General features: G+C 38.7%; 1 protein-coding gene across 4 annotated transcripts in view; it reads right to left on the bottom strand.

The window, feature by feature from the left end:
- phf21b (PHD finger protein 21B) overlaps positions 1–22,676 on the bottom strand; it is a 126,138-nt gene that overhangs the window by 58,620 nt on the left and 44,842 nt on the right. The gene's annotated exons all lie outside the window — the stretch shown is intronic.

The following is a 22,676-nucleotide window of genomic DNA, read 5'->3' as shown; positions in this document are numbered from 1 at the left end:
CTCCTAAAGGGCCCAGTGTTTGTTAATCCCGAGCAGGCGGCACTGTTATCAAAGGAGTCACTTTGGGACAAAATTATTGATTCATCGTCGCTGTTTCGGCTTTTGTCAGCAGCTGATTTTTGTCTGCAAACTTTTTCAGGGTTTTTTTTCTGTCTGATCGACTTCATGCTGCAGTGAATCCTCCTCCTCCTGCTCCTCCTGCTCCTCCTCGCCCCCCCAGCTGCACTTTAACAAACACTAACAAACACCAGTGAAACCTCTGGAGGCAGAAACACCGTCGTGCCATCACAGCTGGACCGCTCCCAGCCGACAGACCGAGATCTGCGTCTATTTGTCATCTGTAATCTAATGGAAACATGTCGAGACGTCTGGGGACCCGAGCGGAAAAACTGAAGCTGAGAAGCTTTATTTTTTATTTATTTTTTTAAATTTCCCTGCAGCAGGGCAGGTGGTTCAGATAGACTGAGGAGCAGCGTGTGTGTATGTGTGTGTGTGTGTGGATAGTCAGATAGATAAATAGAGGAGGATTCATTGGGTATGCATTACTTTTCACACTGGGGAAATTTATAAGCAGAGTGCTGATAGTTTCCAAATCAGCTGCACTCGGGGAGTGGAGCGGCGTTGCGTCACAGAGAGAGATTACTGCACCGCAAAGGCAGAAACCGTTTTTACAACGTCTACGCCGTGTTTGACGTTTTACTATGTCGACTCATTCACTCTCACTGCTGCCTCCGTCTGCTCCTGCAGGCTGTTTCACTGCTGCAGAGGATTTTCTGCTTCTCAGTCATCAGCAGAGGAGGAGTAATAACTGGAGATGACCTCTACTACGACAGCAGGGGCAGAGCGGAGGGGCAGGGGGAGGAAATGTTCAGCACGTCGCTTCGGGGGGACTGCGAGCAACAGAGCTTCACAATTTGTCACCCTGGCAGGTGTTTAAACACTTGATTTCCACTGTTTCCTCTTTGAAAATACACAATTTAAAATGTTTTTAAACCCTGTGAGACCTGAAGAAATTGGCTTGATTTCTTTAAAAAAAAAAACATGGGAAAAAATAAAAATGGCCCCAAAATTAGCTAGAGATGAGTTACAAGTGTAAGAAAATTACCTGAAAATTAGTCTGAAAAATAACAACAAAAAAACACGTATATGACCTGGAAAAAGTTCTTAAAAATTATAATAATTTTGTAACATAATTTTAAAAATTAAAATTATGATTTTTTTTTTTTTTAGTAATTTCTCAATCAACTGTTTTTTGAAGCTTTTTTCTATCAAATTGCTCATTGCCTTTTTCCTGTGTTTTAAAGGAACTTATGAACTTTGAAAGGTTTTTTTATTTTGGCTTTATGAGAGGGACGTACAAGTTTAAACAGTTGTATTTTGTGTTTATTTGATCGCTGTTTTTTAAAGAAAACTTTGATAAGTTTTTTGGCAATACTTGAAATAAACATTTACAGTTTGTTTTATTGTTGGTGATTTTTTTATTTATTTAATTATTTATTTATTTTTAATCTGGGGGATTTTTAAAGAAAAATTTTCAAGATCTTGACTTTTTTTTTATTTAAAACTTTTTCAGTGATTTCTACAGAAAAAAATGTTTTTTAAATTGTTTGCTTGCTTAAAAAAAAAGAAAGAAAAAAAGTTGGTTATTTAAAAAACTAAAAAACCTGCAGGCCCACGGCATTAAAGTCACCAAAATGGCTCCATTTATCACAGCCAGAAACTACAAAAAACTGAAATTATCATTGGAATTTCAAATTTACGACGGTCCACGAAAACATCATGACTTTTCCAAAACTTTCAGAGTATATTCATTTTTCAAAAACGTATTAATTTCAGATCTGAAGAAGCTGCTCAGATTCGAGGCGAAACTTCTTCACGAAACTCACGCAAGTCCAGCTGCCTAATATCGCACCGAGATCGCCACGAGGACTGTTTGACCGGATGAGACCAAAGACGCTTTATTCTGACTGAACCACAAACCGACTACAAGAGAAAACCAGAATCTTGTCCTGCTGTCTGCTGACTCTACATTCGACAATCACTCAAAAAATAGAAACACCAGTTAACCATAAAACCAAAAATCACGAAAAAAACAACAGTAAAAGTTTTGTGACTTGTGTGTGAAGTTGTGACTTCCTGTCAGATTTATTTCTGCTGAATATTTTGAATTTATTTGCACTCTAATCGCTGAAATCTGACACTTGACAGATACATTTACTGACTAAGAGAGTTATTTTTCCAGTGTTAGACAGTTTTGAAATTAAGACAAAAACAAATGCGACAAACATCTTTTGGGCATCCCATAATGACTGAATGCTGCTCATTCGTCAGAGTTAAACGTGCAGCATGAATGCACTGATTGAAACTATATTTAAAAAGTTCACAGTTATAAAACTACACAGAAAGCTGCTGACTGGGCGAGATGAAGGCGAGGTGATTGGTCCTCGCTGCCTCTTTCATGAAGCAGCCAGCCGTCAGCTCTCGCTTCAGAGGACGGAGATCACAAAGACTGAGGGGGAATTTTATGCACAATTTCTGTATGAAAAGCAGGCACGCTGTTTGTATTTGTCCTTCGTTTCCAAAATACCAATATTTGTTTTGCAGGGTACAAGATAAAAATCAGCTCAGGACGGACTGAATGACTGTTTTCTCCCACAACATAATCCTCCCCTTCCCCCGAATGCAACAAAATGAAAACAAATGGCATTTTCCGCCCGTATTTACAGCCAGAGCATCTGTTCAAAATGCACACAAACACAGCCGGCTTTTGCTTTCTTGTTAGCATTTGGACGGGGAGGCTTTCTAGGGAGAGCATTAGCGCTGTTTGGCTAACTCTGACGGGCTTCATCTCTCAAAGCTGCAACCGTGGAGCCTCGTGGGAAACGGCGGCCACCTGCCCAGCTGCCTCCATCGCCATCCTCCCAACAACTCTTCAGTCCGCATCCTAAATTTAACACCCGCCAAATGTCTGGAAAATTTGTCTTTGGTGGTTTAATCAACAGGAGGCAGCTGCCAACAGTGGAGAGTAACTTTTTCAAGGCAATTATGTTTGAGGGTGGCGGCCAAAAGACGCAAAATATTCTCAAAAAAATCAAACACGAGAGGATGCAGAAATAATAACATTAAAATTTAGTGACACGGCCAGTGAGGGCACCTTAACTGAAGTGTTAAAAAAATCCCAAAATAAAGTGAGCTTGAATATACTTTGCAAATTTCAAAGCAATGTTTAACAGCTTTTAAAGTATTTTTGATGTCTTGTAGCAGCGCTGATGAGTCTGAGGCATAAAACACGGTTTATCCTCTGTGGGACCATGAATGAGTTCAGTCGAATATATTGTTTAGTGTGAAGAAATAGCAGAAAATCTTAGGCTTAACTGAGATGCAAGAGGAAAAGTAAATCATTAAGCTCTATCCTCTGAGGATCATAACTTTGTTTTTCAGTATTGGGAGAGTGGTTTTAAAATAAATCTTAATTCTGGTGCTAAACTAAATCATTAAGACACATCCTCTGGGGATTAAAGATGTGTGTGATTAAATTTATAGCAATTTAACTTTTAGATTTTTTATTTTTTTAGTGCTGGGAAAGTGGCAGCAAAAGAAATAAAACTATTTTAATTTTGGTGCTAGAGGAAAAGTAAATAATTAAGATACATCTTCTGGGGATCATGATTATCAACAGCAGATTTCATGACAGTGTAACGATCTCTCGTCTCTCATAACGAAAATGTTCGTGGATGGAAGTATTGTCTTGGTGCTGGTGCAGGAGAGGAAGTCAGGGGGCTGAAAGCTGATTAAGAAATCATCCTCTGAGGACCACGAATATCGCCTGCAAACCGTACGGCAATTAGTTAGCTTTCAAATAATGTTGTCCATAATGTTGTTAAAGTATTAACTTGAGGACAGCAACACAGCAAAGTTAATAGTCTCCAAAAACACGGTTCATCCTCTGTGTTTCATGGTGATCAGACCTTTAAATCCAGAAAACTAGTGATGAAATACGTCATCATAGACAAAAATGTTTTGGACTGATGTTGGTAATAAAGAAAAGGTCAGGATGTCACCAAAATATGTGAAAATTATCCTCCAGGGAGGGGATAAATTAATTTGCTTTGCATGGGGGCACCTTTGCAAAATGACAGGAGGCAGCGGGCCCACAAATTTTCATAGGATTTTAGGATGTTTCTAAGAATTTAAACCATTTCTTGGGATTTTAGGACATTTCTAGGATTTTAGGATGTTTCTGGGATTTAAGAACATTTCTAAGATTTGGGAATATTATTGGGATTTTAGGACATTTGCAGCATTTTTTGACATTTCTAGGATTTTAGGATGTTTCTAGGGTTGTGGGATGTTTTGGGGATTTTTCGACATTTCTGAGATTTGGGGACATTATTGGGATTTTAGGACATTTGCAGTATTTTTTGACACTTCTAGGATTTAGAAATGATTTTTAGAAATAAAAATCCAGTGAATACTTTTTTCAAACATCTTGACATAAATAATAAGAATCATCTTCTGGTAATCCGACATATTTTGAGTCGTATTTCATTTAAGTCTGGCCAGTGGTTGTTGAGATCGAAACTAAAGTGTTGGGAAAAGACACGGTGACATATTTCTGCTCTTAAAATGTTTATTGTTTTGGCCAGAGAAGAAAAATATTGTTGCCAGGAAGTCTACAGTTTTATGTCTGTTTACGTCCTGAATTTAGGACACCGGCTGGTGTGTTGTAGAAGACAATCACAGGGAGCTGGAGGTAAGGCAGAGTGTGACTGAGGTGGAGGCTCAGAGGAGGAGGCCGGGTCCCCCGTGTGACGGCAGCTGATGGCAGCGTGAGGCTGAAACATGCTCCGACATGCCAGTGTTCAATTAGAGGTGTAGCTCTCACATATTCACAGCTCCAGCAGGAGAAACAGCCACTTAGTTACAGTGCAAATGACTGCTGGAGCATCATTTAGGACGCCCGTGGATACTGTTTCTACATGTTAATTAAAAGAAGCTCTTGGAAGCGCCGTTTACCAGCTGTTCTGTCAATTTTTAGAGAAAGAACATTTCTTTCCAGCAGTGTCACTTTTTGACTAAGTACAACTCTTTCCAATAAAACACTGTAAACTGAGGGTACACGTTGAATTAAAGGCTTTTTTTATATATTACGGTTGGCAAATGACTTACTAATACTTTGCAGATGAGTTACAGGACAATAATAACAATTTTGGGTTGCTGAAGGAGCATTAGCAAAAAGATTTTTCCATAAGATAGTGTAAAAGTTATTTTCTGATCTATGATGAATTTATAGATATTTATTAAGTCTTTATACATAAAAACATTTGGAGTTCCACAAGACTCAATCCTTGAGCCCCTTAAATTTAACATTTATATGCTTCACTTTGATGTATAATAGAAATACCTAAAACAACAAAATTAACAAGTGTAATAGTACAGATGACACCCAAATTTACTTTTAGGATACTCAACTTGCATTGCTAGAGGGCCACGTTTGCAAAAGACAGGAGGCCAGGGGCCAATTGCAGAAGCCCCATACATGTTTACTAGGATTTTTGGACTTTTCGGGGATTTTGGGACATTTATAAGATTTAAGGATGTTTTTGAATGTAAGGACATTTCTAGGATTTCAGGAGTTTTCTAGAATCTCAGAATATTTCTAGAATTTTAAGACATTTCTGGGATTTTTAGGACGTTTCTAGGAATTCAGGACATTTTTACAATTGTAGGACATTTCTAGGGTTTTAGGTCATAACTAGAATTTAAGGACATTTCAAGGCTTTCACGGAATTTCTAGGATTTTAGGACATTTCTAGGATTTTAAAATGTTTCTTGGATTTTCAAACATTTCCAGGATTTTCGAACATTTCCAGGATTTTCAAACATTAGGGACTTATCTAAGACCTCTGTCATGGGTAAAGTTGACTCTTTTTAAGATAAACAAGCTCTATTCTGGTGCTGTTTTATGCTCTCTGGTCCCTTTTGTATACTTAAAGTGCAAAAACGATTCCCAGTGAGAATCACTTCATTTTTATTGTGAACTAGAAAATAGTTAGGGGGACACCTGACACCCTATTGTGAGCCAGATTTGGCCCGCGGCCCGTAAGTTGATTATCACTGATCTAGTAAATTATCTCAATAGCTGTATCTATTAAACTGATCAATGCCTGCATTCCTTCATCTTCAGTCTATAAAAACAAAACCAAGTCAAAACAAATCTGAAATTTGGAAAACCTAGCTAATCTTCAACTGCTACTACGAGACAAATAACAGTCTGCACTCTACAATCTTAAAAACATGAATAATCAGAGGATATATGTCCAGGCACGACTGCAGAAAACATTTTCTATGCTTTTGTTTCTAGCTGGTGTTATTTCAGGTCTGCGTTCGCAAAAAGTTCAAAAATCAATCTCATTCTGAACACTGCGGCTGAATCTCAATAAATATGAGGCAAAGAAATTCACTGACTTTTAGAGTTTGAATTATTGCCGCTTGTATTAAACCTCTCTCTTGTTTAAGACCTTGAACTTTCCCTGCACCTCACTGGGCAAACAGGCTTTTATTGCCTTTTACTTTACATGGCAGCTGTTCAGAAAATGACAAGAGTGCCTGAACAAACATCTTATTACATATTTAATGCAAGAAAGAGGCCACGCGGCTTACATTTATATGTAGAACACCTGCAGCTTAAAAAGGGAAGGAGAGGATACACAGACTTTGAAATATCTTTTAAAGCACCGCTACTTTTCTGATAAGACTGGCTTCATTGCAAAAGCAGAGTTTTCGAGGCTAATATTGAGAGAGACAGTTGATAGCGGGTCTCCAGCAGGTCACCGTGGAGAAAATGATTGAGTTTGTGCAGCTGCAGACGTGGTGCGGCCTCTGGGAGCTGCCGGCGGCGCACGCTGTCATTCATTTCTGCTGTGAAGCCTACAGGCCGCCTGGTTGTCAGCGTCCTCATTCCATCTCCATGCTATCGCACAACAAATTGCCTTTTCATTAGATGCAGGTAAATGAAATTGTCTTTTGTCTCTGCTGCTGCAAATGTGAGTGCGAAGTCGGACACAGAATCCATTACGGCGCCGACAGGATGAGCCGTACATCAGCGGTGACCAGGACTCTGTCATCTCATTTAAAGACAGGAACTGTTACCGCTCACTCACGTATCAGTGAATTGGTGCTGAGCGGGGTTTATAAATTACATTCTGGTGTCACTTCAACACTCATCATTTTCTTTTTTTTCCTCTAAGGGTTCGATAAATCTCATAAGTTGCTTTCCGTAGGGATGATAAGATACATCCATTGTACGATGCATCTATTTGTATTATTATTTTAATTTTTCATTTCGCCGTACGCTGATGATACTCAGCTGTTCTTGTCCTGTAAAACCTCTGAAGTTTAGAAGTTTTCATCCATGTAAAACTAGTTATTAACTACTTAACTGTTATTGTTATTATCATTATTTTTGTTATTATTAACTTCAGATAATTTTTCAAACTCTCTTTCTCTCTGTTTTGAAACAAATTTCCAGATGACTTTCCAATTTACAGGACATTTTTTTGACAAGTTGCTTGTTTTCAAGATAAATCAAACCAATTTACTGCCGTTTCACAGCACAAGAGCTGATATTTTTCCAGGTTTCAAAGGGAAAAAAATCTCCTAACTTTTTGAAAGTGCAATATTAAACAATGCAGAATTAACTTTCTAACAGCAGCCACCGAGCTCCGGGCTCTGCTTCCTCCTCACTGGCTGCGAAACACAGCAGAGGTCAACGTGGAAACCACTGTGGTGTGTGTTGACTGAGCTGATAAAACCCAGAAGAAGAAAGAACAAATAAAGCCCGCATCATGTTTGTCTGGGTAATAAAAAGCGATGGCAGCGGCGTCACATCTGCGGGCATTAGCATTCATCTGAGCGACGTGGTTTAAAGAGTGAATACCATCAGAGGGAGATCAGGCCTGCAGACCTGCCTCTGTCAGCGCTGCACGTCTGCATCCCCGTGTCTTTATTTTTACGCCAGCAGAAGCCTTGTTATATTTGGCATGTTGCTACGGAAACGAGCCTTCGTTTAAAGAACTATTGTTGCCTCTTCGGCTGAAGGGTGGAACAAACTGTGCCGAGGCTTTTCTTCTCGTTTCTGAAGCTTTGACATGAAACTCAGGTACAACACAGTTTAACACACACACACACACACACACACACACACACACACAAAACTCAGTGGCAAGCAAGTCATTATTTTTCATTAAGTAAAGCCGCACAGTAATCACTCCTCCTTTGCAAGATTCAGCTGACCGTGGAATAATGTGGAGCACACACACACACACACACACACACACACACACACACACACACACACACACACACACACACACACACACACACACACACACTCATAGCCAGAAGCTGTGCAGAGACAATATGGATATACAGTCCTCAGAAATAACACAGGGCCTGTAGGCAGCAGCGCCACTCCAGCTCGCTCCAAATAATTGGGTTAATTTAGCCGTTTAGTGTGATGGCGCCCCAGGACGGCGTCCAAAAAGTCCACAACAGTTGTGACCAAAATAAACAAATAAAGCGAGGCAGCAGCAGCAGCAGCAGCAGCAGCAGCAGCAGCAGCAGCAGCAGCTCTGACTCGGCTGCAGCTAACAGCCTCCATACTGTTCCTGCCTTTATCTCTTTCTCTGGGGCACTTCTGTCCAAACCCCATTTATTTTTAATTGCTTTTCAGCGTTTGTCCGCATCTTTGTTTATGTCTCTGCGGCCTACGATAAGCACGGCAATAATGGGAAATTAATTTGAATACATTTACAGAGGTAGCTAAAATGTCGGCCTTTAAAATAAAACTCCTCTCAGGGCCGGTCGTAGGCAGGGGCACGGGGGAGGCGATGTCCCCCCAAATGCTCCACCTGCCCCACAAACACCAAACATCAGCATGTTTAGCCCCGAAAAAGTCTCACTTTGAGCGGTTTTGAAGAATTTAAGGACATTTTTAAGAATTTTAGGACACTTTTTAGGATTTGAGGACATTTCTAAGATTTAATAACTTATAGTATTTTAGAACATTTCTGGGATTTAAAGACATTTCTTGGATTTTAGGACACTTTTAGGATTTTTGGATGTTTATTTAGGACTTTTTTTTAGGAATTTAGGACGTTTTTCAGACATTTCTTTATTAGGACATTTAAAGGATTTAAGAAGTTTCTAGGATTTTTGGAAACTTTGTGTTTAAAGACATTTCCAGGATTTTTGAACATTAGGGTCTTAGGACCTCTGTCTGATCCTCCACTGGCACTGTTTTTTGATAATCAAGCTCTATTTTGATGCTGTTTTATGCACTCTGACACCTTATGTATACTAAAAGTACAAAAACATTTCAGTGTGATATCGTATCTCTGCCATTGAGCATAAAAAGGCACAAAATTGAGCTTGGCTATCAAAAAATAAAACATGAAAAAGTTCAGCATACACACTTAAAGAATAACTTATATTCATAACATCTGTTATTGCCCCCCGATTCAAAGCTGTCTAAAATCAGGCCCGCCTCATCTTCTTGTTCTGCAGCTCATTCTGCTGCTTTCATTAGTTTCCCTGTTTGAGATTTCTTTGCGCGTGCTAACGAAGCAGCTGGCGTCCCTGACAGGCTACATGTAAACACAGTGTATGTCAGAGGGCAGAGAAGACGCATCACAGCCGTCTGGTCGCGGGGTTAAATCAGTCTCACGCAGGCTGAGACGAGCAGAGTCAGACTGTGTCGGGGCCAAAGAAGAAGAAAACATCTCTGTGGATCTGTGAGCGCTAATAAAGTGCTTATCAGGAATCGAGCACGGCTGCAATGACCTCTGGAGCAGATAAGTGCTGGTTACTCAGGAACACCTTGAGAGCTATGAAAACAGCCTGAAAACAGCCTGAAAACTGCCTGAAAACAGCCACCTGCTTCACTTTTTCAAGGCTGTGATCGTCATATTGACGTCTCAGGGCTTCCACAGGTCCTGCAGAGGTTTTTTTGGGGTACAAAAAACAAATAAATACTAAATAAAATATAGAAATCCCGTTCTGTTCCTGAAATCTGACGCTCAGACGGTATTTATGATATAACATGTTTACAAGAATAAAATGAATGCAAGGTCACCGTGACCTTGACCTTAGACCCGTGATCACCAAAATCAAGTCAGTTCATCCTTTAGTCCGAGCGGATGTTTGTGCTGAATATAAATAATGTGCCGGATGGGAAACATAATTCCAACCATGGCTATCGCCTAAAATACTAAGCATAAAAAGGTATGTCCACATACTTTTGGCCATATAGCATGTTAATATAGTACTCTTATAAATCTCCCACAAACAAGTCTTTTTTTATCATGTAGGTCCAAAACAGCAAGAAACTAAACAAACAAAGAAAACTACATTTCTGTTAAATCCCGCTTTTTTTGGCTGGAGTCTGGTGTGTCAGTTTTCTCCTCATACTACAGCACCCATAAGCCTCATCTGCCTGTTGCCATGGAGACAGTAAAGCATCTCAAAGGCAGGTCCTGTTGCCGTCCACCTTTCCTTCACTCCCCACCTTTCCTCCTGTTGTGATGCATTCATGTGCAGTAAAAAAAATCGGACATGTGACTCCTCTAAGCAGAAGCACCTTGTAGATTTTGCAGTTTTAAGGCACCGTAATCACATTTGTGTAAACTGAAGCTTTTATCGCCCCCTCCTCACTTTCCACCCCTCCTCTTCGCCCCGACACTACATCCTGTCGCTGCCTTTCACCCATCACTCACGGCGACCTTGTCGAGGAAAAACAAATTAAAGTCCCATTTATTATGTGACGCTCTTTGTTAGCGCCCGACTGGCAGCACAAGGACGGCCCCCTCCGCACAGCTAAATTTAACCCCTACAAACACTCTCTTCAAATTATTCAGGTTTTATTTAGCTGGTTTTGATGAACTGTTTGTGGCTTTATCGGGACAATAGTTTGTCTTCCTCATGCTCCGTCTCTTCGGGAGCAGATGACAATCACCCGCGGATAAAAATCCTGGTCAGCGCTAACACACACACACACAAAGATGAATAAATCAAAACGCTTATTTTTCATTCAGGAGAGTTCATTCTTAAACAGAGCGGACACGCTTCAAGAGCACTTTCTCTTCCAAGCCACCGTTCCCCTCAAGGTTACCCTCAACAGCCATTTAACCAAATACAAACCTCGTGAAACGTTCACATTCATCAACATTAAGTGCTCCTGTCTTACAAGAAGTGTCTCAAAAGGTTACAGAATAAATCCACGACATTTCTGTACTTTTCTTCCTCTTAACAAATTAAAAAAAAAGACTCAATACAGCTCTAAAATGATTTGTCAAAGCTGGCTTTAAATTTAAACAAGCATGAGCCTGATCGAGGCTTTTCGAGGTGGTTTTCAACCTCTGACGTTTCAAAACTTTGCTTTTTTTTTTTAATGCTGAGGTCGACGAGTCTGTTCAAACGTTATTCAGACCTTCCTTTTGAACCAGATTCACGCGGTATATTAGATAATATGGATAATTTACGAAATACTATCACAAACAATTGAGGACAAAAAGATGATTTGCTTTTACTTCAGGGATACTAAACTTGATTTGCTTTGGGGGCCACTTTTGCAAAATGACAGGAGGTCCGGGGCCAGTCGCAGCAGCCCCATACATGTTTCTGGGATTTTAGGACATTTCTCAGACTTAACAACATTTCTAGGATTTAAGGACATTTCTTGGATTTTGGGGGCATTTCTAGGATTTCAGCATGTTTTAAGAATTTTAGGAAGTTTCTCGGATTTTGGGACTTTTCTTAGATTTCAGCACAATAAAAGGATTTCAGGACAAAGTAGGATTTTAGCACGTTGAGAGGATTTGAGGATGTTAAAGTTTTCATTTCTAGGATTTTAGGATGTTTCTAGGAATTAAGCACATTTCTGGAATTTAGCTAATTTCTGAAATTTCTGGATATTTTTCAGGTTTTAGGACATTTCCAAGGTTTTATAAGTATATAGGACTAAAGGAAGTTTGCAGGATTTTAGGACCTTAGGGGCGGAGCTAAGACCTGTAGATGGGGGGTTCTCTACTGTTTTATTTTTGTTTTTTTTTATGAAAAAGCTTTACTTTGACCGTATATAAAAGTACAAAAACAATCCCCAGCCTAAATCACCTTTTTAGATTATAAAATGGTTTGGGGGGGGCCACATTTCAAGGGCCAGATTTGGCCCACAGGCCGCAAGTTGAGTATCACTTAGTTTGAGGATAAATCTATTCTGTAGTTTTCTTCTCCAACAACAAAATGACCAAATACAGCTCTGAACTCAAAGCTGGGTTTGTATTTCTTTAAATTTAAACTTATAAAAGTGCAGGTTTATTGAATGTTAGCTATTTCAGGACTTTTTAAGGTGAACCACACCTCTGAGGCGCTGCTGGTGCACGAAAACCTTTTTGCTGGTGCTGAGGTTGAAGAGAGTCAGTCTAAATCTTTCTTCCAGACCTTCCTGCTGCAGCAGATCTGCACTGTTTATTAGATATTAAGGATAATATATAAAACACTACCAAACCAAATGATTGCAATTAGCTCTTAAAGATCTGATTTGCTTTGCTTCCTTTAATGCAGACGTTAACTGTGACTTGTTAATAACATTAACTCTGACTCCAGTATGTAAATGAACATGAAATGTTAATAAAGAACTCTACAGTACTACAGGAACGCAGCATAATTAATCCATGGACTTTCTGTAGCCTTGAATTTAGAAAATGAACACATTCAAAGACCTTTGTTATGACTCTTACAACTCGTTGTATCATACTTTTATGTCTTGTTTCATACTGCTAAAATCTGACCCCTTCAATGATATCTAAAAGATATTTTTACCACGTTTTTTGTTATGATTGATGAGTCTTAAAGTGTTTTATGAGACAGAAGATTGATTTGAAGACGTAAATGTGTCTGAAAACCCACATAAATCTAAGTTGTATCATGCTAAATGGAACAAATGAGCTGTATCTCTTATAAATTCCTGCATGTTATGTCATTTAGGCATTTTTAGGGACTTGTATTTGAAAAATCAACATATTCTCATCAAAAAAGTCACAAAATCCTCAAACTAACAACTCTAACAAAGGGCGTATAAAAAAAGTCTGATTTAAAACGTGAATGGATCTGAAAGCACAATAACACTGAAGGGAGGTTTCAAAAGCTGCACTCAAGGATGTTTTGAGGCCTTGAATACAGATAACAATTACACCTAAAAGATACTTTCATTGTTTTTGTTATATGACTCTAGAAAAAAGTCTTTTATGATGCTGAAGTTTGATTTCAAGATATAAATGTGAAAGTTATAGTTATAGCAACCGAAATTGAACAAATGAGTTGTATCCATTATAAAAGACTGTATGTTATGTCATTTAAGCACTTTTTAGGGACTTCTATTTGGAAACTAAACAATTTCTTATCAAGGAAAGTCACAAATTCTTCAAACTATCAACTCTGACCGCTGCTGTCTTATAAAGAGAAAAGCATGAAGCTGTTAACATCTAAACTGACCTGAAAACGCATAATAAAACAATAAAACAATAAAATAATAAAACAACAAACTTTTGTTTCAAAAGCTACATTCAAGGATGTTTTCAGGTTTTAAATAGTGCGTCCAAGTGAACACTTGTGCCATATTTGAAGAAATTCCCTCAAGGCCCTCTTGAATTATTGCATTCACAAGAATAAGATCAAAGCAAAGGTACAGTGACCTTGACCTTGGACCACCACCATCTAATAATTGCATTAAGTCCAAGTGAACGTTTGTGCCAAATTTGAAGAAATCCTATCAAGGTGTTCTTGAGATATCGGGTTCACAAGAATGAGACAGATAAGGTCACAGTGACCTTGACCTTACAACATAACCAACAAAATCTAAAAAGTTCATTGCTGAGTCTTGGTGAACGTTTGTGCCAAATTTGAGATGAGTCCCTCACAGTGTGTTTGAGAAATTGCGCTCATAAGATAAAGGTGGATGCAAAGCCACAGTGACCTTGACCTTTGACCAACAAGATGTTGTTATTTCATTCCTGAGTCCAAGTGAGCGTTAGTGCCAAATGTGAAGGGGTTCTTGAGATATAGCGTTCACGACCATCAAACAGACGGACGGACAGCAGGAAGCATGAAAATTAATTTATATGAACCTCAGCACATTAGCATGTAACTTTATTCAAGCACTTTTTGTGGACTTCTCTAAAAGAAAATTAACGTATTATTATTAAAAATAAACCTCACAAAACTTCTAAACCATCACGCCTGACTGCTGCTGTCTTACAAAGAGTGAAACATGAGGTTAAAGTCTGATTTAAAACCTGAATGGGTGTGAAAATATAATAAAAGAAGAATTCATGAGTCAAACGCTGCACGTTGCTGCTTTCAAGGACGTTTTCGAAGGCCTTGAATGTGGATACTAAGAGACATTCTCCCGCTGCTTTTGTTAAATTATAATTCTTAAGTCAAACTATTTCCGCTCCACTTTAGTTACCAGGCAACTTGGCTGCACGTTTTAAAAGAGAAGACGTGATTAAGCAAACATATTATTCTGTTCCCCTTTTGAAGGCGACACATGAAACACATTTCAATTCGGGCCTCTCTCTTCTGCACTGCTTTTAATTCCTCACATGTAGCTTTTTATCCAGACACAGCGTGGCGGTGCAAAATTGTGGCTGGCGTCCCAAAAAACCTGGGTGAAAAAAAAATGAAAAAACGGTGCCCTGCAGCTGAAAACATCTGTCATAAAAATCATGTTGGCAGAGGGAAGGTGACACATTTATAGCCCTAAATCTGAGCGCAAACCAGGAAATCCCTTTTCAGATCGGATCACAATCATCAGCCACTTTACACGGCAATAAACTGTCATGTTCTTTGCATTTGCTGCTCTTGCAGAGCAAGGCCGCGGCTCGTACAGCTCCCTCCCAGCGAGCAGCGGTTTATTTACAGACTCACACACGCTCATTTAAAAGCATGGCAGGGCTATTAATAGTGTGGCAGCCCTGATCTCTAGTTGGAGAGGAGACTGCATACGAACCATGCCATCTTCTGGCTGCAGCAGAGAGAAAAGAGGCCGGAGACAACAAATCACTGTCGACATCCAGCCGGCGTGGAAGTGGAGACAGAGATACTGCTGCTCGCTAACGATAAGAAACCAGGGACGCCGAGTAGAAACGTGTCCAGGTGCTAAAAGCATCTTATTTAACATCGTGTAGCTTCCCGAAAAACTGAGCCGATAGAAATTTAACCAAAAGACAACAATGACTCCTGTTTGTTCCACTTCAGAGAGGATTAAACTACAGGAATAGCTTCCCAAATATGGACGATTTTCACCATTAATTCTGCTTTTTTTTTCTCCAACCTAAGAAACAACCTAAGATCCTAGAAACATCCTAAAATTATAGAAATGTATTAAGATGCAAGGAATGTCCTAAAATCCTTGAAACAACCTAAGATCCTAGAAATGTCCTAAAATCCTAGAAATCCTGGAAACACTGGAAAATCCTAAAAATGTCCTAAAATCCTAGAAATATCCTAAAATCCTAGAAATGTTCTAAAATGACAGAAATGTCCTTAATTCCTTGAAAGAACCGAAGATCCTACGAACTTTCTAAAATCCTAGAAATGTCCTAAAATAATAGAAAAGCCCTAAAATCTTAGAATTGCCCTAAAATATAGAAATTCCCTAAAAACTGAAAACATCCAAAAATCCTAAATAAGACAAAAAAGTCTTTAAATCCGAGAAATGTCCAAAAATTCTTGAAATTTTCTAAAATCCAAGACAATTCTTAAAACCCCAGAAACTTCTCGAATCCTAGAAATGTCCTAACATCCTGGAAATGTCCTTAAGTCCAAACACGTCCTATAATCCTAGAAATTTGCTAAAACCCTGAACATATCCTAAAATCCTTTAAATGTCCTCCTGTCAAAAAAGTCAAGTGTCCCACAAATTAAAGCAAGTAGAGCGTCCCTGCGCCTCCCTGTGACCGTGCATCACTGTCTCTCCTGCAGGTGAGTCGTTCTTCTGTCGCTCTGCAATAAATCGCAGCTAAAACAAGTGAAAATAAACAAAGACAAATGACTCATCTGGATCTCGTTTGAGCAGGATTTATCAGACATATTTGTCTTATTGGTTTGAGGCCAAACACATGAATAAATTATCAGGGATGGGTGCTGAACCTCAACACTCTTTTGGGATCGAATCAAAAGTGTCTGAAGCGCTGAGAGCCAGACTCTGATGTCAGGTTCGATTTGTGATCCGGTACTTTAGAGGCTTTTAAGAACTTTCAACCATCTCCTTCACATACAGTAACTTAGTTACATCACACCATCATGCACACATCAAAATACAACGTGTGCATGCATGAAAACAGTCTTAATTAGCTCACGCAAAATAACTTCTGCGCACACGATAAAGCACAAATATTTTGAAATTGCAAACAATGTATAGCAAACATGCAACATATTTCAGTTCTCATGTTTGCACAGAATAAAATCTGCATAAGACAGGGACTCGTGTGCAAACTGCTTCATTCAAATCTTGTTTGAGTTATTATGTTGACTGCACAAGGTCAACTTATTATCTTTTCGCGCAAGATAAATTATGAGAGCAAGATATTAATAAGATTAATATCTTGTCCACAAAGTTATAATAATGAGCCTGCAAGATCTAAATATAACTGATGCTTGGAAATAAATAGAAACTCATTTATTTCGTGCGAGGTAATAACTTGTGGGTCTCATATCTTGTGTGCACAAGATAGAATATATATTTTTTATTTGTTCTTCCAGAGCTTCAGTGTCTCTGTATAATGTCGAGTTAACAGCTTTAACCCTTTGAAACCTGAGCAAACTGGCCTGACTACTTTCAAAAACACATTTAAAAATAAAAGTCAAAAAAGTCACAAAATACATGGAAATTCCCTTTGTGAAATAAAACAAAATTACAAAATATAAAATATAATAATTCTGCACATAATTTTAAATATGTAATTAGAATTATTAATATAGTTTATTATATTATAAATATAAATATAATATTTCTTACATTTTGGGTTTAAGTACAAAAATAAAAAACCTGAAAATTAGTTAAAAAAAAAAAAAAAAAACAGCCCTCAAGCTTTTGTCTTTTCCCTAGACATTTTGAAGCTGTTCAAATCTACTATTATAAATCTACTATTTTCTTGTGAAACATTTCGTACAAAATCTGTAAAAAAAAAAAAAAAAAATATTTAAAAATGACCTGAAAATTAGTTTTAGTAGTAATAATAATAATAATAATAATAATAATAATAATAATAATAATAAAACAAAATAAATCATTTTTTTAAAAAAACAAGATTTAAAAAAAAATAAATAATTTTGTGACATAATTTTAAAAATGTAAATATATAATTATACATGTAGTTCTCCCCTAGCTTTTGTTTTTTTTCCCCAACACATTGTTCCCTAGCTTTTTAAAAAATTGACCAATTTCTTGCAGTTGCTCGTTATATTTTTTCCAGTGTTTTTACTAAAGACACACCAAATTTGCTCAGATTTCAAAGGTTCAAATACTTGTGAAAGGCAAGCAAGAAAAGTGACGTCGCTCAAGGTTTCAAAAAAAAAAATTTTTTTAAATTGGCAACAACTGTCTGCTGTCTGCAAAACGCAGCCATTTTCTTTTGCGCCTGTGAGTTGCCCCGGCTCTCCGTCCACCCGTCCAGTATCACCGCAGTCAGCTGCCCTCGCTGCGCTCCCATCGCTCCCTGACAAACATCATCCTCTCGCGGTCAGATCACCTGGTTACCCTCCTGAACGCCGACTGCTTCCAGCCACAGCTCTGACTCACAGGTCAGCGTTACCCGGCAGAAAGAACAGGAGGAATATGGGTGATATTTTTAGGTGAGTGACTCACACAGACACACAGCTCTCTCTCTTTCTGTCTCTCTGTCTCCGTCTCCGTCTCTCTCTCTTCTCGACTTCACGTCTTCACTGAGTGCTCGAGCAGTAATGAGCTAACCGAGTGAGGGTTTGCAGCGGGATGAAAAGGCCGCTGGATGGTGTGATTTCATTATCGCAAATGCAACCTGCCGTCCTCAGCGCGGACGTAAACCGTCCGAATGAACGACTAAAGTGCCGTCATCATTATGAAAATCTGCAGGAAGCACCATGGTGATTTCAAAAATGTCAGATTAAATTTTGGCGACAACTCTGACTGATTGCAAAGAATCGGGAGATGACATTTTGCTCACGCTGCACTGTTAAACTTTACCTTTGTACTACTTCTACTACCTGTTTATACACAGACTGCAGTATAAATATATATTTATTTTTCATTCATTTTATCACAGCAGTCTGAAACAATATTACATTTTATTAAAATAAACAAAAAACTGGATCGACAGTTTTCTGACGCCGTGTCGAGATGCATTTCCCCTTAAAACTTGAGGAAATTAGTTTGACTTCTTTCAAAAACTGAGGAAAAAACCAAAGAGCAACTTGGCAAAAAATATCCAACAAATTACATAATTTTACGAAAAGATGGCAAAAGAAAAATCCTGCAAATTTATTTTAAAAAAAGGAGGAAAATGTAAAACAAAAATCTAGGAAAAAAATGTCCACAGAACTATAATTATTCTGACTATATATTTGAAGTTGTTACCAAAAAAGTATACATTTTTATATTTATTGATGATGAGGCATGTCAGATAATAAAGTTAGCACCGGGGAGGGGCTTTTTATCTTGGCTCGGGGGAGGGCATAAAACTTTTAATATTTTGTATTTATTTTACCATCATTTTTAAAGAAAACTTCTCCTTTAATTTTGTTTGTACATTTTACAAGTAGATATTTTAGGTTTTTTTTTCTTTAAAAACATTTTGCCAATTTTTAAAGAGAATATTTTTCTTTTTTTTCTTTGTTTATTTTTTGGTGATTTTTTTTAAGAATACATTTTTAATTGTTTTATTTTGTTCTGTTTAGTTCTGTTTGGTTGTTTTTTGCTTTATTTTTCTAAAAAAAAATCTCAAATGATACCATTTATCACAGCCAGAAACTGTAACAAAAGAAATCATTGTACAGGTTTGTAAAACAGATTTCCACGACTTTTCCAAAACTTCCAGGGGTACATTTAGTTTTCCAAAACTTCTAGACTGGAAATTGCAAATTCCATGACTTTTCCAGGTTTGACACGCTGTACGAACTCTATAAACAGAGTTCAGAAATATCTGCAGATTGGTAGAGTTCGAGAACTGAAAGTTATCAGCGAGATATTTTACAGAATCTCACTTTGCATTAATCTTCAGGGAACACAGCAAAGATTTCTCAGTGAAACCAGCGTGTGTGCCTTTAAAAACAGTTTTCAGGACTGTAAAGTCATTTTTCCTGCCTGCAGAAACTCAGACGTCTTTGAAAGCAAACTGCTGAGTGTTCCCAGCGTCAGCACTCACTGTCATTGTTCGTTCAGCTGCTGGCCGACCTCTGGGCAGCGAGCCGCAATCACAAATCTGGATATCAGCGCAGAACCAGTCTGTTTTAGCGTGTGTGCGAGTGCACCTCTGTGGCTGCGCCGCGTCCTCACTTCAAAGCCGAGACACTTCGGAGGCAGAAATGTCCCCAACTTTGAAGTTGATCAGGGAGGCAGCCGAGCGGCGGCTGACGGTGGGAGGGGTCTGCGTGAAGGCCGCGAGCCTCCCCGGAGGCTTCTCCACCGCCGCAACACAGAAAAACACACCCCGACTTCAAAGCGCAGCCGCGACTCGCTGCCTTCACTGCCGACACGCAACCGCCGCTCGATGTGAGCGCAGAGATTCTGCCGATTTCTGAGGCGGCGACTTCAACACAACACGACCAGCCGAGCAAACTGACACTCACACAACAAGGAGGCTGATGGGTAAAAAAAAACATAACATCTGGAAAAATATCTGCCTATGTTTGAAAAATAAACTCTGGATATTCATTTTGGTGACACAACCACAGGAGGCCGGGGGCCGGTCGCAGCAGACACATACATGCGCCCGGGACTTTAGGACATTTCTGATTTTAGGACATTTTAAGGATTTAAGGGCATTTCTAGGATTTTAAGACATTTCTAAGATTTTAAGACATTTCCGGGTTAATAGGACTTTTCTAGGAATTTAGGATGTTTGCAAGATTTTAGGACATTTCCAGGATAATAAGACATTTCTAGAAATTTAGGACATTTCTAGAGTTTTAAGTTGTTAGGACATTCGGGGATTTTCCTCTAGCACTTATACCGTCAACTTTTCTTGCAGATCCGACTTGCCTGAAGTCCCAAAACTGAATTCTTCATATTGTTTGTTTTGTCCGACCAAAAGCCAAAAAAACTGAGTTCCTGTTTTATTTGTCTATAGTGGCAAATCTTTCAAAATTGAAACTCTGGAACTAGCACTGTTTTTTATTTTTGCTTGAAATATGATTTAAAAGATCAGTTATCAAAGTTGGATTTCTTTCTTTATGTTGTGGTAATCTGATGAATGATTTCAGCTCTACTGTGATACAGCTGAAAGCTCTGCATAAGTGGACATTGTTTGAGCACAGTTTAAATTACTAAAGCTGCACAGATTACAAAAATTCTTCTGTGATAAAACATAAATTACAATAATCCTTTTTTTATTATTGGCATTAGAGCAACACTTGTTTAGCTGTATATCTGAGAGGGGACGATTATGAAAAAAGAAAATGTACTTTGAGTTACTTCAGCAGACTGTAGTATCAACAAGGTTTACATTAATTCAGGAGATTAATTTTATATTTAAAGAAGCTTTAGGCAACTGTAATTATTTCCAAACACTTCAGGAGGAGCACCGGCGATAGCTTCATTAATTCTTCCAAACTGATATGTAAATAATACGCGGATCATATTGATGTGTTCGCAGCGAGTTCATGAAGAGAGATAACTGTTTGATTCCCTCAACAGAAACAAACTGCGAGGTGAGCGTCGCCTCCAACGTCTCATGTGAACAACGAGAAAAACTCTCTGCAGCATATTAAGTCTTTACTCGGCCGTTTTCCAAGGCAATGTTTGTGTCGCTGCCGCTTTGATTAAGGGGATTTCCAAAGATTATATTCCCCACAAAGTAGAAAGGCATTATCAGTATTAAAGCAGCGATGCCTTGAGCTACGCTGCAGATCTGTGGATGAGATCAGATTTGAGAGGGATGGCAGGATTAGACGCACAGAGGCGTAGACCTGACAGCTCATCACAGCTTAACACAGACATGATCCCCACGACACCGCCAATATCCCTCCATCTACTAAATATTTGGACCCGAGACCGAAATCCAAACAGCAGGAGGGGAGCGGCGGGGGGCTGCGGTGCACTTTTTAAGAAAAACTTTTTCAGCTCATGTCTAAAAAAGCTTTGCGTGTCTTTTTGCACGAATGCATCCCTGACTGGCCGAAACAACAAGAGCCCGACCCAGTCTGGATTTTCGGAACTATGCCGATACCAATATTTCTGTCAGTGTTCCCAAATAAATACTGACTTTGGAAAAAACGCATTTCATTTTTCTGCTAAAAACTACGACTTTACTCGTAGTTTTACGAGTAAACTCAGTATCTGTGCACGGTAACCAGAAGTAGTATCCAACCACTTTCATCAGTACGCATGAGTACGCCATCCTTAAAAACTACCACTTTATTCTCAAAATCACGACTTTATTCCTGTAACATTATGACTTCATTCTCCAAACCTAACTTTTTTTTCTTTAAAATGGCCCCAATCATCTGTCGTAATTAGATATAATCAAAAGGCGAGGGAACAGTTCCCAGAAAACTATATTTACATTGTTACCTAACAGTATATAACTTCATAAAATAAGCTCCACCTTTATCAGCTGCAACATTATAGTGATAAACACATTAATACCCACAATAATTACTGTCACCGCAGTTTCTACCTTTAAGCTGTGACATCACAACTTCACAAAAGTCCTGACGGCTCATTTAAAGGTTTCTTAATAACAATTATGTGCATTTCTCTGCGGATTGCGCGTCTTAAAACATTCATGTTATTTATATTTGCACCTATACTTGTTTAATCATTTAAAAAGACATTGAAATTTGACTTTTTACAGTGTGGGACCTTTAAGTTTCCATATAATCTTGTATATTGATCAGTAAAAAGATTCAAAAAGCTTTCTGTTCTGAACTGGCGGCAGTGAACATCAACATCCAGGTCCAAGTCTCGGTTATTTATTGGCGACGCGGCGCGTGACGTTTGGTGTGTTCTTTATGATCATACGGGTGATGTAATGTGATGTACGAACCCGGTGACCTTCAGCAGAGACAAGGAGGCGCCGCAGACTCAAAACAACCAGACGCAACGCGGCCTGTGGCGTGGGGTGTCACTCAAGACACATGGCTGCTGTGGACCACAACAATGGGACAGCTGGGACTCAGATTGGACGGAGACAGAAGTCAAACATCGAGCCTGTTGAGCTGCTCGACTGTATAAAGTCAAGGTCACAGGTACCTGCACTGATAAATATGAAATGTTTAAAGCGCTGAAAACCAGATAAATCTGTTTGGACGAGTGTCTGATTACAGAAATTGATATTTTCAGGTAATATATATATATTTTTTTTGCAAGTATTTTAGTTCAGTGATTAATTTGTGTAAAAATCTACCATAGGGAGTTTTTT

Source organism: Plectropomus leopardus, chromosome 22 (assembly GCF_026936395.1).
Source record: "Plectropomus leopardus strain MGB_pleo_1.0 chromosome 22, ASM2693639v1, whole genome shotgun sequence".
NCBI lineage: Eukaryota > Metazoa > Chordata > Actinopteri > Perciformes > Serranidae > Plectropomus > Plectropomus leopardus.
This window is presented reverse-complemented; position numbering and strand designations above follow the sequence as displayed.